The sequence below is a fragment of the Anolis carolinensis genome, chromosome 4 (genome assembly GCF_035594765.1).
Source record: "Anolis carolinensis isolate JA03-04 chromosome 4, rAnoCar3.1.pri, whole genome shotgun sequence".
Lineage (NCBI taxonomy): Eukaryota > Metazoa > Chordata > Lepidosauria > Squamata > Dactyloidae > Anolis > Anolis carolinensis.
In genome coordinates this window covers 70,816,616-70,839,042 of record NC_085844.1, presented here as the reverse complement: position 1 = coordinate 70,839,042, position 22,427 = coordinate 70,816,616, and the positions used below count along the sequence as shown (strand labels likewise).

The 22,427-nt window shown below is 39.0% G+C and overlaps 1 long non-coding RNA gene across 1 annotated transcript; it reads left to right on the top strand.

Annotated features, from left to right (window-relative positions):
• The first annotated feature begins 4,899 nt into the window (after positions 1-4,899).
• Positions 4,900-21,786, top strand: LOC103278553 (uncharacterized). Its single transcript, XR_506139.3, has 3 exons — positions 4,900-7,550; positions 21,210-21,324; positions 21,774-21,786. It is a non-coding gene; the product is annotated as an uncharacterized LOC103278553 (long non-coding RNA).
• The last annotated feature ends 641 nt before the right edge of the window (positions 21,787-22,427 follow it).

Below are 22,427 nucleotides of genomic sequence, written 5' to 3'. Positions count from 1 at the left end.
TGGCGGACTCCACGGAACGCTGAGTTGCTCTCGGCAAACCAACCTTGCCTGGTGCTTAGAGTGAGCGTTAAGCTCCCCCACACTGACGGAGAGAAGTCTATGTGGTGCCAAAACCCACAGGGTAGAGGATTGGTATCTGCCATAGTCGACCTTGCATTAGGGGTCGAAGCGGTGCAGCCAATCCATCCCGCCGGGTTGCAAAGTATGCCCGGCACTGGCTTGGGCTAGAACGCCAGCCTCTATTTTAAACGAAAAAGATGACAGAGGGAAGAAGGTAACAGAATAAAAAAGAGACATGGAGTGACAGGAGAAGCTCTGTTACCAAGTTATTGCAGGAGAGTAAGGGTGGCCTGGGGAACCAGCTGGAAAATGAGGAAAGGAAATGAAAGGCATTTTGATCCTACCTCTTGCTGAGCTGCTGGTGACGCGGAGGGAAGGGGAGTGACTCGAAGAAAGCCAAGTAAGCTAAGTAACTATGGACTATATATCCAATATAAAATAAATAAATATAAGAAGAAAATAAGAGGTGGAGTGAAGACAAGGAAGCAGAAGTGGGAAGAGTACGCAACATAGAAACGCCAGCAACGTAAGCAACGTAATTAATGTAATTAACATAATTAATAAATGCAAGAGAGTGTAGGCAGAGAACAGATGAGAGAGGTGGAAGGGCAGAAATAGAAGGAAAAGTGACACACGTAAAAAAGAACTTTGGTGAAGCGGAAATCCGGACCCACAAAAACATCAGAGGACGTCACTATCTCTCTCAAGGTTAGCCTCCCTTTTACTCCTTGCCTTAAGAGGTGAGACATTTCACCAAGGGATAAGAGACCACAGGGTAATAGCATCAAATTATCCCACAATTTGTAATGAAGGTGCCAGAAAATGAGTTCCGTATGCACTGAAAGTAAGGAATCTTAAAGACCCCCTAGGATAAAATGCAAATTAGAGGCCAATAAGTGGAACTGCATTGTAGGAAGGGCTATGTGATGAGTGGAACTGCATGTTGATTTGTTTAGTTTTGCAAATCCCTTTAAATTGTCTTTATATTGGACACAAGTGGAGGCAAGTTAAAGAAACTGCATACTATTTTGTTTAGTTGTAAAAGTTCCTTACCATTTGGATTTATTTGACCACCTATAAATTAGACATAGGTGGATGTGAGGCTAAGAAAAGAAAAAGACTGCTCGAGACAGTAACAAAAATAAAATATTTGGGAATAGAAATTACTACTAGTAACTTGGTCAGACCACACCTGGAATACTGGGTCCAGTTCTGAGCACCACAGTTGAAGGGAGATGTTGACAAGCTGGAAAGTGTCCAGAGGAGGGAGACTAAAATGATTAAGGGTCTGGAGAACAAGCCCTATGAGGAGCGGCTCAAAGAGCGGGCATGTTTAGCCTGCAAAAGAGAAGGCTGAGAGGAGACATGATAGCCATGTATAGATATGTGAGAAGAAGTCATAGGGAGGAGGGAGCAAGCTTGTTTTCTGCTGTCCCGCAGACTAGGACACGGAACAATGGCTTCAAACTACAGGAAAGGAGATTCCACCTGAACATGAGGAAGAACTTCCTCACTGTGAGAGCTGTTCGGCAGTGGAACTCTCTGCCCCAGAGTGTGGTGGAGGCTCCTTCTTTGGAGGCTTTTAAGCATAAAAATGAAAAAATGAAACAATGGGAAAAACTAAAACTTTCTCTAACGGGAAAAGTAGCTGTAGTGAAACTGAACATCCTGACAAAGGTATTACAGTAGAGTCTCACTTATCCAAGCTAAATGGGCCGGCAGAAGCTTGGATAAGCGAATATCTTGGATAATAAGGAAGGATTAAGGAAAAGCCTATGAAACATCAAATTAGGTTATGATTTTACAAATTAAGCACCAAAACATCATGTTATACAACAAATTTGGCAGAAAAAGTAGTTCAATACGCAGTAATGTTATGTTATAATTATTGTATTTACGAATTTAGCACCAAAATATCACGATATATTGAAAACATTGACTACAAAAATGGCTTGGATAATCCAGAAACTTGGATAAGTGAGTCTTGGATAAGTGAGACTCTACTGTATATCTATTTCAAACCTTTCCGATAATCAGGTCTGAAGTGACACTTAACAATTGGCAGAAAGATGTAAGGAAATTTTTATGGTAAAGCAAGAAAGCGAGAATAAACTTACAAAATCTAAGGGATGATAAGAAAAGAAGGGGAGTAGGTCTCCCAGACATGCAGCTAGACTAACCTAGGTAAAAGATTGAGCTGTGTTCGATAAGAAGATACTGGCCCTGGAAGGAGAAATCTTATGCAGAGGATGGCATAGCTACCTTTGGAGAGGGAAAGCAAATATAGAAAATAATTTTTAAAATCGCTTTATAAGGGCCTCATTAATTAAAACATGGAATAAATACAGGGAGAGATTTTACACCAAAACCCCAATGTGGTTCTTGCCAAACGAGGCAAACCATAGGAGAGAAATGCCCAGAGAAAAGTGGCTAACCTATAAACAATTATTAAAAATAAAAAATAATGAAGTTAAATTAAAATCACAGGAAGAGATCCAAGCAATAGAACCTAAGATCATATGGTTTCAGTACTGGCAAATTAATGAAAACTGCAAGGAAGATAAAAGAAAAGGATTCGAAATAAATGAAACGTTTTGGGATAAAATTCTAAAGATAGATGCTAAACATATAAAAACAATATATCAACAACTATTAATGTGGGCAACAGAGGAAGAACAGGCGAAGGAGGTAATGGTAAAATGGGCAAAGGCAAGTAAGTCATACAATTAGTATGGCAAAGTGGGAGGAAATTTGGATAAGGAAATTAAAGTATGCATATGCAACAGAAATCAAAGAAAATTGGTTTAAGATGTTCTACATGTGGTATCTGACACCAGAAAAACTGGCTAAGTATAGTAAGGATTAGCGGAAAATGTTGGAAATGTGGGAAAAACATGGGTACACATGTGGTGGGATTGCAAAACTGTAAAAAAAAACAACAACTTCTGGCATAAAATATACAATAATTTGGGAGAAATCCTACAGATAAAATTTGAATTTAAACCCGAGTATTTCTTACTGGGAATAACAGATCAGAATGTTGGATAAGCGTGTATGTTGGATAATATGGAGGGATTAAGGAAAAGCCTATTAAACATCAAATTAGGTTATGATTTTACAAATTAAGCACCAAAACATTGTTATACAACAAATTTGATAGAAAAGGTAGTTCAATATGCAGAGAGCCAGTACAGATATTTGAGGATTGGAAGAGGTTCAAACCAGAAGGAAATTCCCCTGCAGGACCTGGGGCACCTCACCCCCTTTCAGCTTTAGCAGAAGACCAGGGCAACATGTCTTGGGAGTAAATCTGCCCAAGAAAAAGCATTGGATAAATATCTAACAACAGCAACCACAACATTTCTCTGAGGACATAGACTCAGGATCCGTCTACACCAGGTGCCCTCAAACTGTGGCCTTCCAGCTGTTTGGGAACAAGCTGCCTATGGCTTCTGGGCGTTGGAGGCCCAAACACCTGGAAGGCTGAAGTTTGGGGATGCCTGCTAAATAATGGATGCAATTTGGCACCATTTTAATCCCAATGGCTCAACGCTTTAGCCTTCCACACTGAAGATTGCTGGTGCCTCACCAAACTACTGTTGGATAATTTTATAATAATAATACAGTAAAGTCTCACTTATCCGACACTTGCACTTTCGGCCGAGTTTCTTTTGGAGCCAACCCAAGATTTTATCATTACATTTTTTGCATGTGATCATTTATGACTTGTTTTTGTTGTTGATTGACTTGTTTTGTTGCTTTGTTTTTATGTTGTTGATGTCCGGGCTTGGCCCCATGTAAGCCGCCTGAGTCCCTTTGGGGAGATGGGGCGGGGTATAAAAATAAAATAATAATAATAATAATAATAATAATAATAATAATAATAATTATTATTATTATTATTATTATTATTATTATTATCCAAGCTAAATGGGCCAGCAGAACCTTGCATAAGTGAATATCTTGGATAATAAGGAGGGATTAAGGAAAAGCCTATCAAACATCAAATTAGGTTATGATTTTACAAATTAAGCACCAAAACATAATGTTATACAACAAATTTGACAGAAAAAGTAGTAAAATACGCAGTAATGTTATGTTGTAATTACTGTATTTATGAATTTAGCACCAAAATAGCATGATATATTGAAAACATTGACTATAAAAATGGCTTGGATAATCCAGAACCTTGGATAAGCGAGTCTTGGATAAGTGAGACTCTACTGTAATAATAACTTTTTTTTTTGTATCCCACCTCCATCTCCCCAAAGGGCAGCTCACATGGGGACAAGCCCAACAACACAAGTTAAAACACAGAAAAATCAATTAAAAACATTATAACTACAAAAAATAATAAAAATTTTCTAGCCTTTAAGTACTTTAACAAACTTCAAGCTACGCAGCTGAAGTGAGTGCTGATAATCTCACTACCTCTGGATTAGAAGCAGTAAACATTCCAACCACAAAAGCTTTTTTATCTTTGCACAGTTCCATAATCCAAAATATAGAGTTTGCACAGTATCTATCTATCTATCTATCTATCTATCTATCTATCTATCTGGTAGTCTCTTACTTATCCAACATAAACGGGCTGGCAGATAAGCAAAAATGTTGGATAATAAGGAGGAATTAAGGAAAAGCCTATTAAACATCAAATTGCATTAAGATTTTACAAATTAAGTGCCAAAACATCATGTTTTACAACAAATCGACAGAAAAAGCAGTTCAATGTTATGTAGTAATTACTGTATTTACGAATCTAGCACCAAAACATTGCAATGTATTGAAAACATTGACTACAAAATCATTTACAGTAAAGTCTCACTTGTCCAACATAAACGGGCCGGCAGAATGTTGGATAAGTGAATATGTTGGATAATAAGGAGGGATTAAAGAAAAGCCTATTAAACATCAAATTAGGTTATGATTTTACAAATTAAGCACCAAAACATCATGTTATACAACAAATTTGACAGAAAAAGTAGTTCAATATGCAGTAATGTTATGTTGTAATTACCGTATTTACGAATTTAGCACCAAAATATCACAATGTATTGAAAACATTGACTACAAAAATGTGTTGGATAATCCAGAAAATTGGATAAGCGAGTGTTGGATAAGTGAGACTCTACTGTACTAAAAATTGACTAAAATAAAGATAGAATTGCATAAAATGAACTTACAGTAACAACCTTGTCAGAAGTTAAGTTCAGTCCTTGCTGCCTAGAGAAACAACTGTGGATGAGAGGGGGAGGCAGACTGCGTTGGATAATCCAGAAGGTTGGATAAGTGAAAGTTGGATAAGTGAGACTCTACTGTACAACTTCAGGCTACACAGCAGAAGTGAGTGCTGGCAATCTCAAGATTAGAAGCATTAAACATTCCAACCACAAAGGCTTTTTTATCTCTTTATAGACCCATAATCCAAAATATACAGTTAGTACACTATCTGTCTGTCTGTCTGTCTATCTGTCTATCTATCTATCTAATATGGTCTCTCCTTCTACTTACAGTATTCTCTTTCATGGTACCTTCAGTTCTAAAGCAGTATTTGACACACTGGCTCACAGAATCAGACCAAACACCTTCACACACCAAAGTCTCTCTCATGGTTGCTTGCTTAATTTCCTTTAACCAAATCACCTGCTGCAGCCTATTCTTTATTGCTTACAGGTGCCATTCATTAGTTACTCTGTGACTGACTCAGACTTGAGTGTGAACTTCCAAACTTGGGCCCTCCCTCCAGGTGTTTTGGACCTCTCAGCCACTTAAGTGGAAAGGAAAGGAAGGGACCTGAGGCTGCAAGGAATGGTGGGAGTTTAAGTCCAAAACACCTGGAGGGAGGGCCCAAGTTGGCCCATGCCTGGTCTAGGTAGTGAATGTAGTTGCTTCATTCTTCCATGCCCTTTTTCTCTCTACGCCCCCTAAAAAGCCATAAAGGTTTAAAGTTATCCATTGAGGCCGGAGTGTCCAGCTCATTCCCATGGATGCCACATCAGCCTTAACCAGCCAAGGGTTGCCTTCAAAGGGCTGTTGCTTCTATGGATAATTTGTGGATATCGAGGGAAACTATAACACTAGTTAAGAAAATTTGGGGGAAAAAGTTCCTGGTTTGAATGTGTTATTTCCTGTTTCATTGCATGGTCCTGTCTTTGAAAGTGGTTGTTTTACTGCAGAAACTTTGTTTTCATGCCAGAAACTATGTTGCATTGGTTGAAACACTATGAGGTATTCATTGAAAAGTTATTGCAACATGTGCTGCAGAATGTCCCTCCTGCAAAGACAGTTTTTGCAACTTTCCCCTTGTTTTTATGATCGAACCAATTAGGAAATGACATTTATCACCCTGGAACAAAAATCACGTTGCATAATGTAATTTTTGTTTACATAGTTATTGGTGCTTTTTAGTTTTCACCCAATTTGGGTCCCCAGATGTTATTGACCAAGAACTCCCATCCCTTTTGATTATCTGCCATACAGACTGGGGATGATGGGAATTGTGACCCAGCAGCACTTGTGGCTCTGAGATTGGGGAAAGATCAAAGGATATTTTAAAGTCAGACATCATAGACAAAGGCCTTGTATTTAAATTCAAATCCCACTCCCCTGGTCAAGCCGTATGCCAACCAACCCACATCAGCTCTAGTCAGGATGTCTAATAATGACTAAGACAGGAGTTGTAGTCCAGAAAAGCTCCTTCTTTGGAGGCTTTTAAGCAGAGGCTGGATGGCCATCTGTCGGGGGTGCTTTGAATGCGATTTCCTGCTTCTTGGCAGGGGGTTGGACTGGATGGCTCATGAGGTCTCTTCCAACTTTACTATTCTATGATTCTATGACCTTGAAGGGCCATGTAAAATGGCACGGAGGGTCTGATTTGGCCTGTGGGCCTTGAGTTTGGCACATGTGCGTTAAGATAACAGGTTTTTTTTTTCAGAGTTCAGTACTGACCAGGATGACATGAGCCTTAGACTGCAGGTCTCCTCCTTGGCCCAGGTGGCTGACCTTTACTTCCTTGTTGTCATCTTACAAAATTACTGATTTTGATTTTTGCCCACAAAAGAACACAGAACACCAGAGACATGCTGATACATTCGGATATAGTAGATTACCATTCTCATACTATTAAAGTCAAATCCTACTTGGTAGGAAATTTGGCACACCAACATTGCTAGATACGTCTGCCATTTATTCAAACAAAGGTACCAAACTGTTACAACGCAAATGCTTTTGGATTTCTGCCCTTCAAACTATATACCTGAATGGTGTAAATGACACCAATTCATACCAATGTTTCTTGTAAGCCCTGATGCATAGCTCTTTAAATACTTCAGTACTTTTATCACCTGCTATACCTGTTTCAAGCATCTTTTGTGGAGCAACATTAACATCACCCCTTTAAATGCTCTACTTTATGTAGGAGCTTCTACCTGCTGGCCATGTGCTTGCTATGGAATCCAACGAATGCAGAGCATCATTTAGGAGAACTTGAGGTGAGTATCTATGTTCTTTTACATTTTATGCCTTATATGTTTGCAATACATGGACATACTTACCTTTTTGGAACGTTTCCTAGCCACCTGTATGTATTCCCTTTAGGTCCAATTCATCATTGTAATTTCATACTTTTCCACACAAGGAAGACTTTATATTTTGGGGAACTTGATGTCCACTTCATTTTGTAATTTTCGTGTTTTTCCACCTGAGGAAGATTTAATATAGTCTGGAAATCCTCTATGTGGAAATTTTCCACAAGGAAGTGGAAGCTTCACACAATAGTATTATTAGAGAATTGTCTTTTCATAGACATTTGGGTGTATAAACTTTGACTTATAAGAGAGTAAGGAATTTAATGCCCTTAAGGAGAAGTCTGCTGTAAAGTATTCATGCTTGATTTTTTAATTTTTTTATTAATTTATCAATCAAAATATATAAGTACACATTCTGTCCTCATTTTACAATATCTTAGAAATATCATATTGTATACAATCTGACAGCAAAAAAACCCCCAAGAACATCTTTAAGCATATGTCTTATCAGTTTTTAACTTTTCCATTACAACTTTACTACATATCCCTCTACTGCACACCTTTTATCTACTTATACAGTAGAGTCTCACTTATCCAAGCCTTGCTTATCCAAGTTTCTGGATTATCCAAGCCATTTTTGTAGTCAACGTTTTCAATATATTGTGATATTTTGGTGCTAAATTCGTAAATACAGTAATTACAACATAACATTACTGCGTATTGAACTACTTTTGTGTCAAATTTGTTGTATAACATGATGTTTTGGTGCTTAATTTGTAAAATCATAACCTAATTTGATGTTTAATAGGCTTTTCCTTAATCCCTCCTTATTATCCAAGATACTCACTTATCCAAGCTTCTGCCAGCCTGTTTAGCTTGGATAAGTGAGACTCTACTGTACATGTTTTATTTTGTATTGTTATTATTATTATTTAAATAATTGATTTATCAATCAAAATGTGTACGTATACGTTCTTTCTTCATTTTACAATATCTTAGATAGCATGTAAAATATGTGTTCCAATGCCTTCCTGCTATTTAGTGTTACACAAAAAAACCTATATCCAAAGTATCTGAAAAATTTATGCAATTCCACAATTGTCATTGGGGCACAACACAGATTGGGTCAGAGTGGTTGCAGCTGTAAGGGTTTTCTCCTCTGCCCCCCTTGTGCCTGCAGATACAGATTCCTCCTGACATGCAGCAAACACAGGTTCCTGCCAACATACTGATATGTGTCTCTTGTCACAGTGTCTCCATCTTGACAATAATGTTGTAGGCATTCATTTGTGTTAGCTGTTAGAATTGATATGACCACAGTGACTTCCCAGATGTTTTAAGCATTGGCAGTACTAGTTATAAACTTACAGAAATTGTATGGGGGCTTCTCAGCATTTCCCAATAAGTAATTAGAACCAGTGCAATACCTAAAACATACACTGGAATTAGAATGAAAATCCTGTCACACTATCCTACACACCTTCATCCTGGTGGAGCCTACACGTCCAGTGAAGTTCATTAACTCCTGACAAGGTATATCCATGTAACATCAGCAGCCTTATCCACATCTCAGCTCACTGATCATCCAGTAGCAATAGTTACAATGGGCTTGTGTCCATACACATGAAGTCTGCTTAAGAAAGCTCTATTAGACATATCTGAAGGATCTAATGATGTACATATTCACTGGTACAATAGGACCAAAATCTGTACTTTAAAAAAAAACAACAATGCAGCTTTCTTTGGGTGCATTTTATTCTGGCTGCTCAAATCAGGGCAGCTTATGTTCTGAGATGAATTGGATAAATGCATTTCACAATCACATAAAAATTTAAGTTTTGTTTATTATCCTATTGCTAAAGGCTCAGGATTTGTGTGAGGTGGGATTACAAAAATATGTCCAATAATTATATTTTAATCAATTCAGTTCTTAAAAAAAAAAACCTTGTCATTTCCAGTTCTGAAATGTCAGCTGGGGGGAGGAGCGAGATTAGCTTGCACCCAAATACTGAATATCCATCTAAGGTAGCTTTATATGTACATAAGAGAAAGAGAAAGGGGGATATTTGAACAATAGATAAATCCCAAAGTATTTAGAGTTCTCTAAATTAAACTAGCATTTTCAATTTTGTCTGGAATGGAAGAAGAATTCAGTGGAGAGGGTGAATTTCTAGAGTGCTAGAGACAGCCTGGTTGCTTGAACCCGCCACAGATGACTCTGATGTTGTAGAAGCCCTTCATCTAAAGCTTGAGAGATTTAGTGAGTCCAAACCACCCCAACTGATCGGACCATCTTCTACTTGATATGATCAGACAACCATCTTGAGGTCCAGTGAAACATTACTTTAAGGACAAGCACAGGGACCCTAGTCATTGGCTGTCATCCTCCTGCTGAAACCTTAGTATGATCAAACCCTCTAGAGTTTGCCTTGCCAAAATAAACATCAATTCCTCAGTTTCATCTGGAGAGCTTCAATGAGCATGAATAAATGCTCCTTTATAAACTCCTAATTCATCTGTTTAACTTAATCGGCCATAGCCAAAGGTCTGTGATATTCTCACACACATTCAGGTTATACATTTCACCATGGAATTGTGATAGGGATTATCTCAGACCCGGAGAAAGAGATGTATGAATATAGCCTAAGGTATGTAAAAGGTTATAGAAACATTTACAATTCCCCCTCTTCAACAGCTATAAAAATACAGACTAACAATTCATTTATGCCCATGGGAGATTGCCCTAAGCCAAGGCCACATAATTTGGTTACACTCGGGAGGGGTGCAGTCTACATGCATAGTCACTAAGAAAGAATGGAGGCATCCCAACATCCTGTCAACACCAGAAACGTCACTCCAGCAAATATCACATGAAAGGGGATTAAGCCAGAGCAGAACAACAGCTCCTCTTTGAAAGGAGTCCTTTGTTTCCCCTAGTTCTGATGTTTCCTTTTTGACATGACAAACCATGAAGGGGGAGAAGAGTTTGGTTTCTCCTACGCTAACTCTCCTGCCTTATCTTTCCTGACTGGACATCTGAAACAACATTATACATTAAATAAAATTTCTCTCCACTATAGCTGTTCTAGGCTAATACGTCTGATAGCTACGGAACGTCACTGAGTGAAAGAGGGAACTATATTTAGCTTCAGAGGAGTCTATAAGATTATTTTGATACAGTAGGTACATGTATTGAGAGGGGGAAGGCAGATGAAATGCACAAAGAGATTTTTCTAATACCCCCCTCCCATTTTTCTGTCAGTCTCCTATAGGCCAAAGTATTGCTTGTAGATAATCATGGATTAATTGTGAAAGTAAAGAGAGACACACGTTTTCTTTATCAAAGCTGTTGCCTCAGGGCAAACTCCAATGCCATGAAAACTGAAATGTTTTCTTTTATCAGAGTTCCCTTTCTGGCACCTGAAATTATTTCTTTCATGTCTGATAGTGAAGAATGAGGCTGCACAGCTCCCTAGAGATGAGCGATTGTTACCATGGTCTCATAACATATTGGCAGCCGATGTGGCATCCATGTACACCTGTCATTCAAATACAGCTAAATGCAGATGTGGCAGGAAAGCCTCAGTTCAGACACTTGGCAGACCCTCCTCCAATCCTGACAACAGAGTCACACACAAATGAGTGTGTGCATGGATACACACACACAGTATGCAAGCGCTTTTTAGGCCACACATTTGCAAGCCTGCTCAAATGCTATCAGGCCTATTTAATACAATGAACCTGCATTAGCATTTCTTCGGGGCAAACACATATAAATAGAAAAGCACAAGGAGAGACAAACAAAGCTAATTCCTCTTTCAAGCAAATGAACAAAACAAAAAACCTCACCACATGGTGATAGGGAAGACAGGGCACATAACTGGTTTGATTTCCTTTATTGAGAAGGAGACTATTTGCGGTAAAGACTGTAGGGAGACTGGGAACAAAGGCTTCCAATTTGATTCAGAGTAGAATCTCAGGTGAGAAAAGGGTGAACGAAGATAAGTACAAAGGGGCAATTTAAGCTATACAAAACAAGGCAATCCATAGCATTCAATGAATATGTTATATTTTGGAATATTGGTCTAATTCTTTTGATCATATCATCTTGCATATTTAAGGGCACTGCATACTATTAAACAGCAAAGGCACAAAAGAGGTTTTTGGTGAAATACTTGACATTACATGGGGTGAAAAATCTGAATGTGCATGTTGGCGCAAGTATTTGAGTATGAAATCATGCATCTCAAAGACTGCACATACAGGTTTAGGTGAACTGGATTTACTCATCCGAATGATCTAATGCTTTTGGCTACTGAGACAAAATGTATAGTGCAGGGTGATGGAAAATGCAGACCATTTTTTAAAAAGCAAATTGTCAATTTAGCTCCTGGGCTAAAATAAACAGTACATTCACATTTTTAAAGGGGAAAAATATAACAACAAGCCCTAATGCATTAATCTTATATTTGTAAATGTATCGCTTTATTGAACCATTTGTCCATTCTTATATGTTGATTTATAATAAACTTAACATGATTCATCATGTCATCTTGTAAGTAAATGTGACACTTCATTAAACACAGTAATCAAATTTAAGCAATCCCACTTTCATGTTAACAATGTGGACCTTCACAGTTCTATTGCTCTGGATATGTTCCTTTTATAATGAGTTGGGAAAGAGGGCAATCAGGGAGCAGTTGTAGATCTTGGATAGTTTGGAAAGAAAGTAAAGATACTGGCATCTGATCCTTCTTCATAGTTATGGGGATAACTGCACCGCTAGAATGATGCTCTTGGCACAGGGACAGTAAAAAATCATGGTTGGTTACACTGCATAGAGGAGGAAACAAGCATTGCATCTTTTCTAAGCTTCTTCCCTGTGTGTGTGTGTACTATTCTTTGTACTGGATTTAAAGACAAACATAATAGTTGGCCAAGAAGAAAAACATCAGGAAGGGCATCCAATACTGAGCCATGGAGGGCTACATGGAGAGAATGGGAGGGGGGGCACCCATTCTTTCTTAGGATAAAGATGAACTCCATCTAGTTAATATTGTGTTCCCATAAACAGTCATTTAGCAACAGTTTCTTTTTCAAATGCAACTCTGCCTACCTTTCAGCAATCTCTAGCTATCTAGTTAGAAACAGCATGGTTCAGTACTACACAACTATAAGGTAAAAGGTAAAGGTTTTCCCTGACGTTAAGTCCAGTCGTGACCGACTCTGGGGGGTGGTGCTCATCTCCATTTCTAAACCAAAGAGCCGGCATTGTCCATAGACACCTACAAGATCATGTGGCCAGAATGACTGCATAGAGCGCCGTTACCTTCCCGCCAGAGCAGTACCTATTGATCTACTCACATTTGCATGTTTTCAAACTGCTAGATTGGCAGGAGCTGGGGCTAACAGCGGGCACTCATTCCGCTCCTGGGATTTGAACCTGGGACCTTTTGGTCTGCAAGTTCAGTAGCTCAGCGCTTTAACACACTGTGCCACCAGGGGCCCCTGCACAACTATAACATACTTCTTTAATGTAAACCCAATAAATTCATTTAGACAAGTTGATGATACTACTATATGTTTAACCTATTGTTGAAAATTACTGAATCAAAATGACTTCCCAATGATCAAGTTATACAACTTTGAAACCACCGACATTTTTTACCTTTGTGTTTCAATGAACAGAATTGTTGAACAATTTGTTGAACAGTTAGAAACGTTTTGGGAAAGTATGATGTTGAACTGCAAAACACATTTTGAAAGGAGATTTATTTCTCCCTATGCTACTTTTACATTTGCCATCTACAATGACATTACAAGCTGGCGATCCTGGGAACAATGTGAAATATTTATATCACATGCCATTAGTTACCAATACATCTGGGAACAAAGGTATCTAAACAACATTGGTCAGATGTCCATACCTATACCCCAAGTTTGTCCTGCTTTGAAGATCAAGCAAGTATATACAGACATCTGTTTGTAATGTAATCACATTGGCCTTACAACTGAGAAGTGGACCTGTGTATAACGTATTCTGCAAATATTCAGAACTGAACTGAGGGAAGAAGTATTTTGTGTATTTCTTTGATCACAATTTGAAGGACTGCAATTCTATGAAATTCTTGAGCAGCAGCTATCTATTCTAAGATCTATTTCAGAGGAAGGTAATGGCAAATCACCTTTATTCCCCCCCACCCCAAGATAACCCCTATGAAATTCATCACGTTGCTATATGTTAATAGGCAACTTCAACAGACACACATACAAAGTACAGATCTGTTTATCTAAATATGCAGAATACACCGTGCTTTTGGCTTATAGAAGCAATGTGGCTTGGAAAATCAACTGCATCAAACGCTTGCAAAAGCAATGGCAAAAAGAGTTCATGGCTGTAAATTGTTATGGAATAGCAGCTCTCTTTTCTGACCCTCCTGATGCTCTTAGATCAAAACATTTACAATCCTCCTGACCCATCTTGTTCTAGACCTCATACATATATAGCCTTACATGCTTTGTATCCTGCAGGGGAAATAAAAGGGAAATGGCTACATATATACACACATACCCAAGACATCCCCATATGCAGAAATGGTGTCCATATTATGAAAAGATACATTGGCAGTTAGAAGAGGCTGTGATCCATTCTGTCACACTGAACCGAGTACTAAAGTTTATGCAGTGTGACCATAAACCTTTGAAGGCAATCATGTATATTCTGCAATCTCAACAGACAAAGAGTAATTTCTTCTCATGAAACAGTGTACTGTGACTGGAAAAAGAAAATCTAGAAGGGTAGCTAAGATCGCCCACAGCAGCAAAAACGAGTGGGGAAGAATACTTTTATGGCACTGTATTATTTTACCTGTTAACTTTACGAAGCTGTTAGGAGGATAAGTTTGTGGATAGAGGTACACTTGTAAGGAATATATATATATATATATATATATATATACACACACACACACACACACACACACACACACACACACACACACACATATATACACACACACACACACACACACACCATATGTTTAGAAGATGAAATTAGAATATGAATTTCAGTATAATAGGTATTTCAAATTGAAATACAACTTCTCTGGATACCTTTCTTCCCACCACTAAGAATGAATAAATTTTCATTAAAATCTTAGAAAAAAATACACTGTTTCCATAAACAGAATTCCAAAATACAGTATGACCTCCTGTATCCACAGGGATATTTTCCCCCAGGATACTTGAAATTGTGGGTAACAGCAAACCCTATAGACTTGAACCAGAAGCATATCATAACATTGCACTGGAGGAATTAGAGCAGCCCTCAAACACTTGAGGAGGGAGGGAGTGAAACCATGGAAATCAAATTCATGGATAAGGAGATCATACAGTACTATGCTTTCAATGTCATTTGAAAGTTCACTTTCCAGTTTCTGCAATCAAGGATTCAAAGAAGAATGAATAATGATCTTAGGCTGGTATACACTCTGTGGCGTCTTCTAGATAAAGTTATCAAGTTGTATACCTAGCTCTATATATGCAGTTGTTTTTGAATATGGTCATAAGTTACACTTAATGCAAATCTCATCTCATAATGGAGATTAGGTCGTATTTGACCTGTAATGAAACAGCATTAGTGATCCTATTCCAAGCTAGATAGGATTGTTGTATGTCTTTCGGGCTGTGTGGCCATGTTCCAGAAGCATTCTCTCCTGACGTTTCGCCCACATCTATGGCAGGCATCCTCAGAGGTTGTGAGGTATGGATAAACTAAGTCAGAAAAGGAAAGAATATATATCTGTGTAGAGTCCAAGGTGTGGCAAGAGTTCTTTGTCACTGGGAGCCAGCATTAATGTTTCAGTTAATCACCCTAATTGGCACTGGAAATGTTTTGTCCCTTGCCTGGGGGCATCCTTTGTTCAGTCAAGTCCTCATTGTGTTGGTTCCCATCTACTGTTTTGATTTTGGAGTTTTGTAATACTGGTAGCCAGATTTTGTTCATTTTCATGGTTTCTTCCTTTCTGTTGAAGTTGTCCACATGCTTGTGGTACCTCACAACCTCTGAGGATGCCTGCCATAGATGTGGGCGAAACGTCAGGAGAGAATGCTTCTGGAACATGGCCACACAGCCCGAAAGACATACAACAACCCTATTTCCAGTGCCAATTAGGGTGATTAACTGAAACATTAATGCTGGCTCCCAGTGACAAAGAACTCTTGCCACACCTTGGACTCTACACAGATATATATTCTTTCCTTTCCTGACTTAGTTTATCCATACCTCACAACCTCTGAGGATGCCTGCCATAGATGTGGGCGAAACGTCAGGAGAGAATGCTTCTGGAACATGGCCACACAGCCCGAAAGACATACAACAACCCTGTGATTCTGGCCATGAAAGCCTTCGACAACACTAGATAGGATTGCCAATATCCTGCATTGGGTATTTAGTTATATATGCATAACTAAGTAACATCTCCTGGCCTGTTAGTAGCCTTTCCTGAAAAGCAAAGGAGGATTATTCAGCTGGTGATCAAGGCACAAGGTGGCTGTTAAGGTGGTTTCGACGGGGATTTATAATCATGGCAATATTGGCACAGCTATAACTATGTTGTGAATACAGAGCAGTTACAGATCTGTAATTCTAGATTAAAAATCTGTAACTACAATACAGAACACTAGCCAAATTTATTAAATTCCTGTGTGACTTATACCCCAGTCGGCTATTGGACTTGTTGTTCCTCAAGGTATGCCATTATAACCACATTTTGAGACTGTTCTCCATGTATTCAATGAGATTTGCTCTTTAGGAAGGAAGGCCCGGGCTGTGGCGCAGGCGGGAGTGCAAGCCAGCTGCAACCAGCTGCAATGAATCACTCTGACCAGGATGTCATGAGTTCGAGGGCCGCTCGGAGCCTATGTTTGTTTTGTCTTTGTTCTATGTTAAAAGGCATTGAATGTTTGCCTATATGTGTAATGTGATCCGCCCTGAGTCCCCTTCGGGGTGAGAAGGGCGGAATATAAGTGCTGTAAATAAATAAATAAATAAATATGTGCATTTGTTTTAAATCATGCAGCATCCTATATAATCTGGCGTGAACTCTTTGCCCAGTTAGTGGGTTTAGGCCTGCAGCCTTCCAGTACAATCATATGCATGTCAACTACGTTCAGTGGGTTGAACAAGACTTTATATTTGCAGAGGATTCAAATGATAGGGTGCCTTCCTATGAAGAAAGGGGACAGTTGGATTAGTCTAATCTCAGAGGTTCCATTTTATCCAAAATCATGCTGAATATATACCAGAAGAAAGGGAGTATAAATAGTCAAATTCTGTGGTTTTTCAAAATTAACCAGACCCTCCACCCCTCATCATTAGCCCTCCCCCATGCACACACGCACACATACAAACAATGGAACAAATTAAATTAGATGTGCTACAATCCCCTCTATTTCACCTCTGTATTGGGTACCTGCTTAGGTAGCTGAAGGGCTATGGATCTGCATCATCTCCCTACTGGGTGTCCTGCCCCCATCATGATTCTTCTTTATGAGATTGGAAGGTCACCTCTATGATGGCCCAATAGGGCTCAAAGGGGATCTCATAAGATCTCCCTATCCAGCATAATCAATTATCCAAGATATATTTTTGATGCACCCTGTGGCAAGATGCATGGAGGATGGCACCTTATGATTGAAACTTTGATTCCCAATTGGCAGTGATTCTTTCTGCTATATGCAGCTTGTTGCATAGTTCAATATTGACTAATTTAAAATCATTGCTAACACATGATGCCATATTAGAGTAGTGCAGAGATGTAAATTAATGAAGCCTTGATAATGTGTCTTGGCATGTGCATATTCTTAGTGGACATGTTGAAGAATGAAGACTTGATAGTCTACCCTGTAATGGAGATAACAAATATTTAATTGGAGTAACTGTCAGAGTAATGATCCTAGTATGGCCAGTGTGGTGTCATGGCTGTTACATTAAACCAAGAAAGCAGTGGGATAATTCCTTGACCCTTTTCTGTGTTGGACAATCCCCTGCCAGTAGTGATCTGCTGTGTGAGGTTGCAATCAGTTAGCAACAACAGACTTGAAGTTGTCACCTTGATAAATTGGGCTCCCTCCTCAGTGTATTTCTGCACCATATGCATGCAGAAGTGACAGAAGGAAAGGCTACTAATTATTAGAGACTGCATGTCACTTGCATATCACCTCATAAGCTCATGCCAAACTAAATTACCCACTATGGTGCTTCCTTGTGAGGTACCAGGGTGCAAATCTGTCAAGAAAACCCAGGTGTCCTATTCTCTAACCCATCATGACAGGTAAGAAGTTTTGATCTCTGTATTGTCAATTGCAGCTTTTGCAATATGAATTAGCTTGATCATCCCAGACCAGAGGTAGCCAAATTGGCGCCCTCCAGATGCTTTGATGACAAGTTCCAGATTCCTGGTCATTGGCTATGCTGTCTGAGTATACTAAGAGCTGAAGACCACATCAGCTGAAAAGCACCACAGATTGTACCCCAGGAGCTAGACTAATGTGTAAATTGGAAAGTTGCAAACCATCAGATCTCGCAGGCCTCCAATGATTACAATATAGTTCTGGATTTTAGAAATGCACCCTTATTTTGATATGAAATGTTGGTTTGCTCATGTTTTTTTCAGTTTATGCAATACACATGCAAATTATCAATTGCAGTTTTACGATCAGAGATTGCCTGATGCCCTCTTTGAAGTTCTCTATGAGTGGCTACTTCATGAGAGGAACATATCTCTTTTACCATTTCATTGTTAACTTTTATTTATTTCTGTCAAACAAGGAAATATGACGACTTTTCCTCATGAGGAAGTTTAGAAGATAACGGACACTTATACGGTCTATATATTTTAACATCTTAACAAAAAAAGAGATACATTTTATATGTAATCACCCTTGTCCCCTACTTGTATCCATCCCTTTTCCACTATCTTGCCCCTACCCCACCCTCTGGGAACAGTCATACATTTCCTTTATTGTTCATTCTGTTGTTGGATCATAAGGATAGTAAAGGTAAAGGTTTCCTCTGATGTAAAGTCCAGTCATGTCTGATTCTGGGGGTTGGTGCTCATCTCCATTTCTAAGCCGAAGAGCCGGCGTTGTCAGTAGACTCCACCAAGGTCATGTGGCTGGCATGACTGCATGGAGCGCTGTTACCTTCCCACTGGAGTGGTACCTATTATCTACTCACATTTGCATGTTTTCGAACTGCTAGGTTGGCAGGAGCTGGGGCTAACAGCGGCCGCTCCCGCTGTTCGAACCTGAGACCTTTCGGTCTCCAGCTCAGTGCTTTAACACACTTCGCCACCGGGGCTCATATCATAAGGATAGTCTGGTTAAATTAGTTATGTTTTCTGTTGCCCTTTGCCTTGGCTATCAGTTTTCCCCATTTCCCTTCCTATTTCCCTCCAGGGTATCCATTGGTATATTTTTCCTATCCATGATGTAATCTTTCTTTTACCACTTCATCATACATAAGTTGGGAATCATCCTAGCACATTGCCAGGATGCTTCCTCAACGGAGCCGTCATCACATGACGTAAGGCAACTTCCAGCAGGGCTCCATAGGAAAAGTATCCTGGCAGCATGCTAGGACACTTCCCTGAAAACACAGGAGGCTTCCCATTGTCTCATAGGGAAAAGCAGGGGGAAGCCAGACAACAATGCTTCCCTCCATGGGATAAGGTAAGGGGCACAGCGGGTAATGAGGAGTGTGGAGCAATGGTTTCCTCCCACTGCCTGCTGTATTCACCACACTGTGTGGAAAATCCCCCCGCTGCCACCTGGCTTTGGACCTCAGTGTAATGAGGTCCCTAGACTGCATTGAGGTTTGAAAATGTACAACTTGGAGGGAACCCAAAGAGGGAGACCACTAGAATCTTTTCACTGTTCAGACTGGAAAGGGGCAGAGAAAGAAAAGAAGCAGTAAGTAGAAAGGTGGGATGTCAAAAAAAGGCATGGCATAGAAATCTTCTGATTCTGTTTGTTTGTTTGTTTGTTGAATTTATGTCCTACATTTTCCCCAACCAGAAAAAACACAGCTAAAAGGAATTGTTTAAATGGCGGAGAAGGGAGAGATCATCACATTATCATATTAAAATCAAGCACAGACATTTTTAAAAAGAAACAAAATGATGATATTTATACAACATAACTCATTAAAGACCCTTCTGCTGCTATTACTTAGCTGCTGGCAGAAGGAGGGTACAGCAATGGCTGGCAATGGAACCTGTCAGCAAGAGTTTCACTGCTTAGGGGTAAACTTTTCACCATTCCATGGCAGAGACCTTTCACTGAGAGATGTACAGGTATATCGCTACATCTCCCAATGCTACCTCCCCAAACCACAGTCTCCTTCTCCAACAACGACGTTTCCATGTTGTCAGAAAGTAGGAAGATGAACAGAGATTCATCAAACTATTTTCCTGAAACAGTGAATGTGTTGTGGCAAGTATTATATAAAGACTTCAGGCAGTTTTTTAGATGACATCCTACAGTGGATCCAGCTACTGAAAAACAGATGGATGTTTCTCTGTTGATCCCCCTGCTATCTAACATGATTATACAGCGGCCTCTGTTTTGGACAAGTCACAATTCTATGGTTTAGCAGAATAATGTTGCTCCTAAAATTTTAGGAGAATAAAAAGGAGGTATGAAAGACTCATACTTGTATGTTTTCAAGTTTTCTTTCTTTTTCTTTTTCTTTTTTTGAGTTATTGTGACCAAAGGTTGCCTATCACAGTATGTTCTTGATAGGATATAGTTAATTGTATCTCTCACTCTTTCTTGTTTTTTCTTTCACACTCTTTTGCTGTACTCTACTTCTACCTTCCATTCACCTTCCCTGTTGTTGTTGTTGTTGTTGTTGTTGTTGTTGTTGTTGTTGTTGTTGTGTTTCTTCCAGTCATTTCCCATTTATGGCAACTGAAACCAAACCTATCACAAGAGTTTTTTAAGCAAGATTTGTTCAGGGGCAGTTTGCCTTTGCCTGCTTCTGTGGCTGAGAGAATATAACTTGCCTCGAATCTCTATGACTGAGCGGGGGATTTAAACTGCTGTCTTCAGAATCATAGTCCAACACGCAAACCTCAGAACCACACTGGTTTCTCCTCAAAGTCTATCCATATACATAAATATACACCCAAGAAGAGAAAGCTGGGCACTTTTAAAGGGTAGAAGCATGAAGACAGGGAGGAAGAGGAGGAAAATTTGGCATAAAGGAGAATTCTGGGATTTGATGTTTGGTGAAGCACTATGACTCTTAGGCAAAGAATGCTAAAGACAATGCAAAACGATTTTATATTGGGCATAGCACAGGAAGCAATTAGAATCACAATACAAATTTGCCAAGAACATTAAGATAGGAAATGAATCAATATTATTTTTGCTTTTAAAAGTTTAAGAAGCACCTTCAAGATAATTCTTGGCACTACTAATAGCACCTTCCTTGTGGTCACATGGCTGGAAACTATAATTGCTGTTTGGTCAAAAGAAAAATGTTTGTGTCTGCCACTGTGATAGAGCTCTAGCCATTCCATGAGGAACTAACAATTATTGATGATCTGATCTTTAAAGGTGAAAGACTTGTAGCACCACAATCACTGAGGTCTGAAATGACGAAGATCATTCATTCAGGACACACAGGAGCAGAGGAGTGAATTTTGTTGCTGTGTCTCGGGATCAATGATAGGTGAGTGGCCTCTGATTTGGACAAATCCCAAGCCCTAACCTGAACAGGGCATATTCAGGATGATTCAGAGTTTGTCCAAGGCAAAGCAAAGATCCTGTTAATCCCTCCAAAATAATCACACAGCTTCCTCCCTCATGAAAGATTTAAAAATGTAGAACAGAGAGGTGTTTGTTTATTCATTTATCTATCTATTGAATGAATATCTTGTCTTTCCCCAAAAAAATGGGATTCAAGGCAGTTTACAATATTTTTTTAAAAGATTCAGCAAACACATTTATCTACAAAATTTAAAGAGAATTGAATATAATATTATTAAAAGCACAATTAAATTATATTTAAAACATAATTTTAATAAATATTTTTTAAAGGTAGCATCTTACAATATGTTGCAACTTCATAATTAAAAGTCAAAGATTTGCTTGAATAAAAATTGTTTTCACCTGTTGAAGGAAAAAGCGCAATGGGAAGGTTAACCGATCCTTCCACTGGAGAGAGTTCCACAGTCTGGGAACAATCACAGAGAATGCTCAAAACCACCAAGTCCTCAAAACCACCAAGATGTCAACAAAAATATTCCACATAAGGAAAATGCTAAGGTAATAGGAAGAAGAGGAAAAAAAAGAGTAAATACAGTTCTGTGACTATATGCTTTAGCTTCTAACCAAAGATTAAATTTACTAGGTCTCTGCTTTTTTTTAGGAGATGGGGTGGATGTTTGTTGTTTCAGTAAATGTTCTGGTAGTGTGTCTGTAGCATTAGATGTAGCAGCAGCATTGGGTTGGTTTACTGGAATGCCAGGATTACGTGGAAGATACTTGTGGGCAGCTGTGGCTGTGTGCATATATGTTGGTTTTCTAAATGTCTCTGCAACCTGAGTCAAAATCCTCCAATATCTCCTTCCTGCTAAATATTGTTCCTATTGGCAACTCACAATAGAGTATATTTTTGATTGTGATAATGATAAATTGATCTCACAAATACTGTTCTTGTTCCGTCCCCCAGGACGATGGTTTGCCTTACTTATTGGTCGTTTGTTTGTTTTCCCTCCTTTGCATTTTGTTTCAGCCACTGGCTGCAAAGCCCAGGAAAGATGGCTTGAAGTC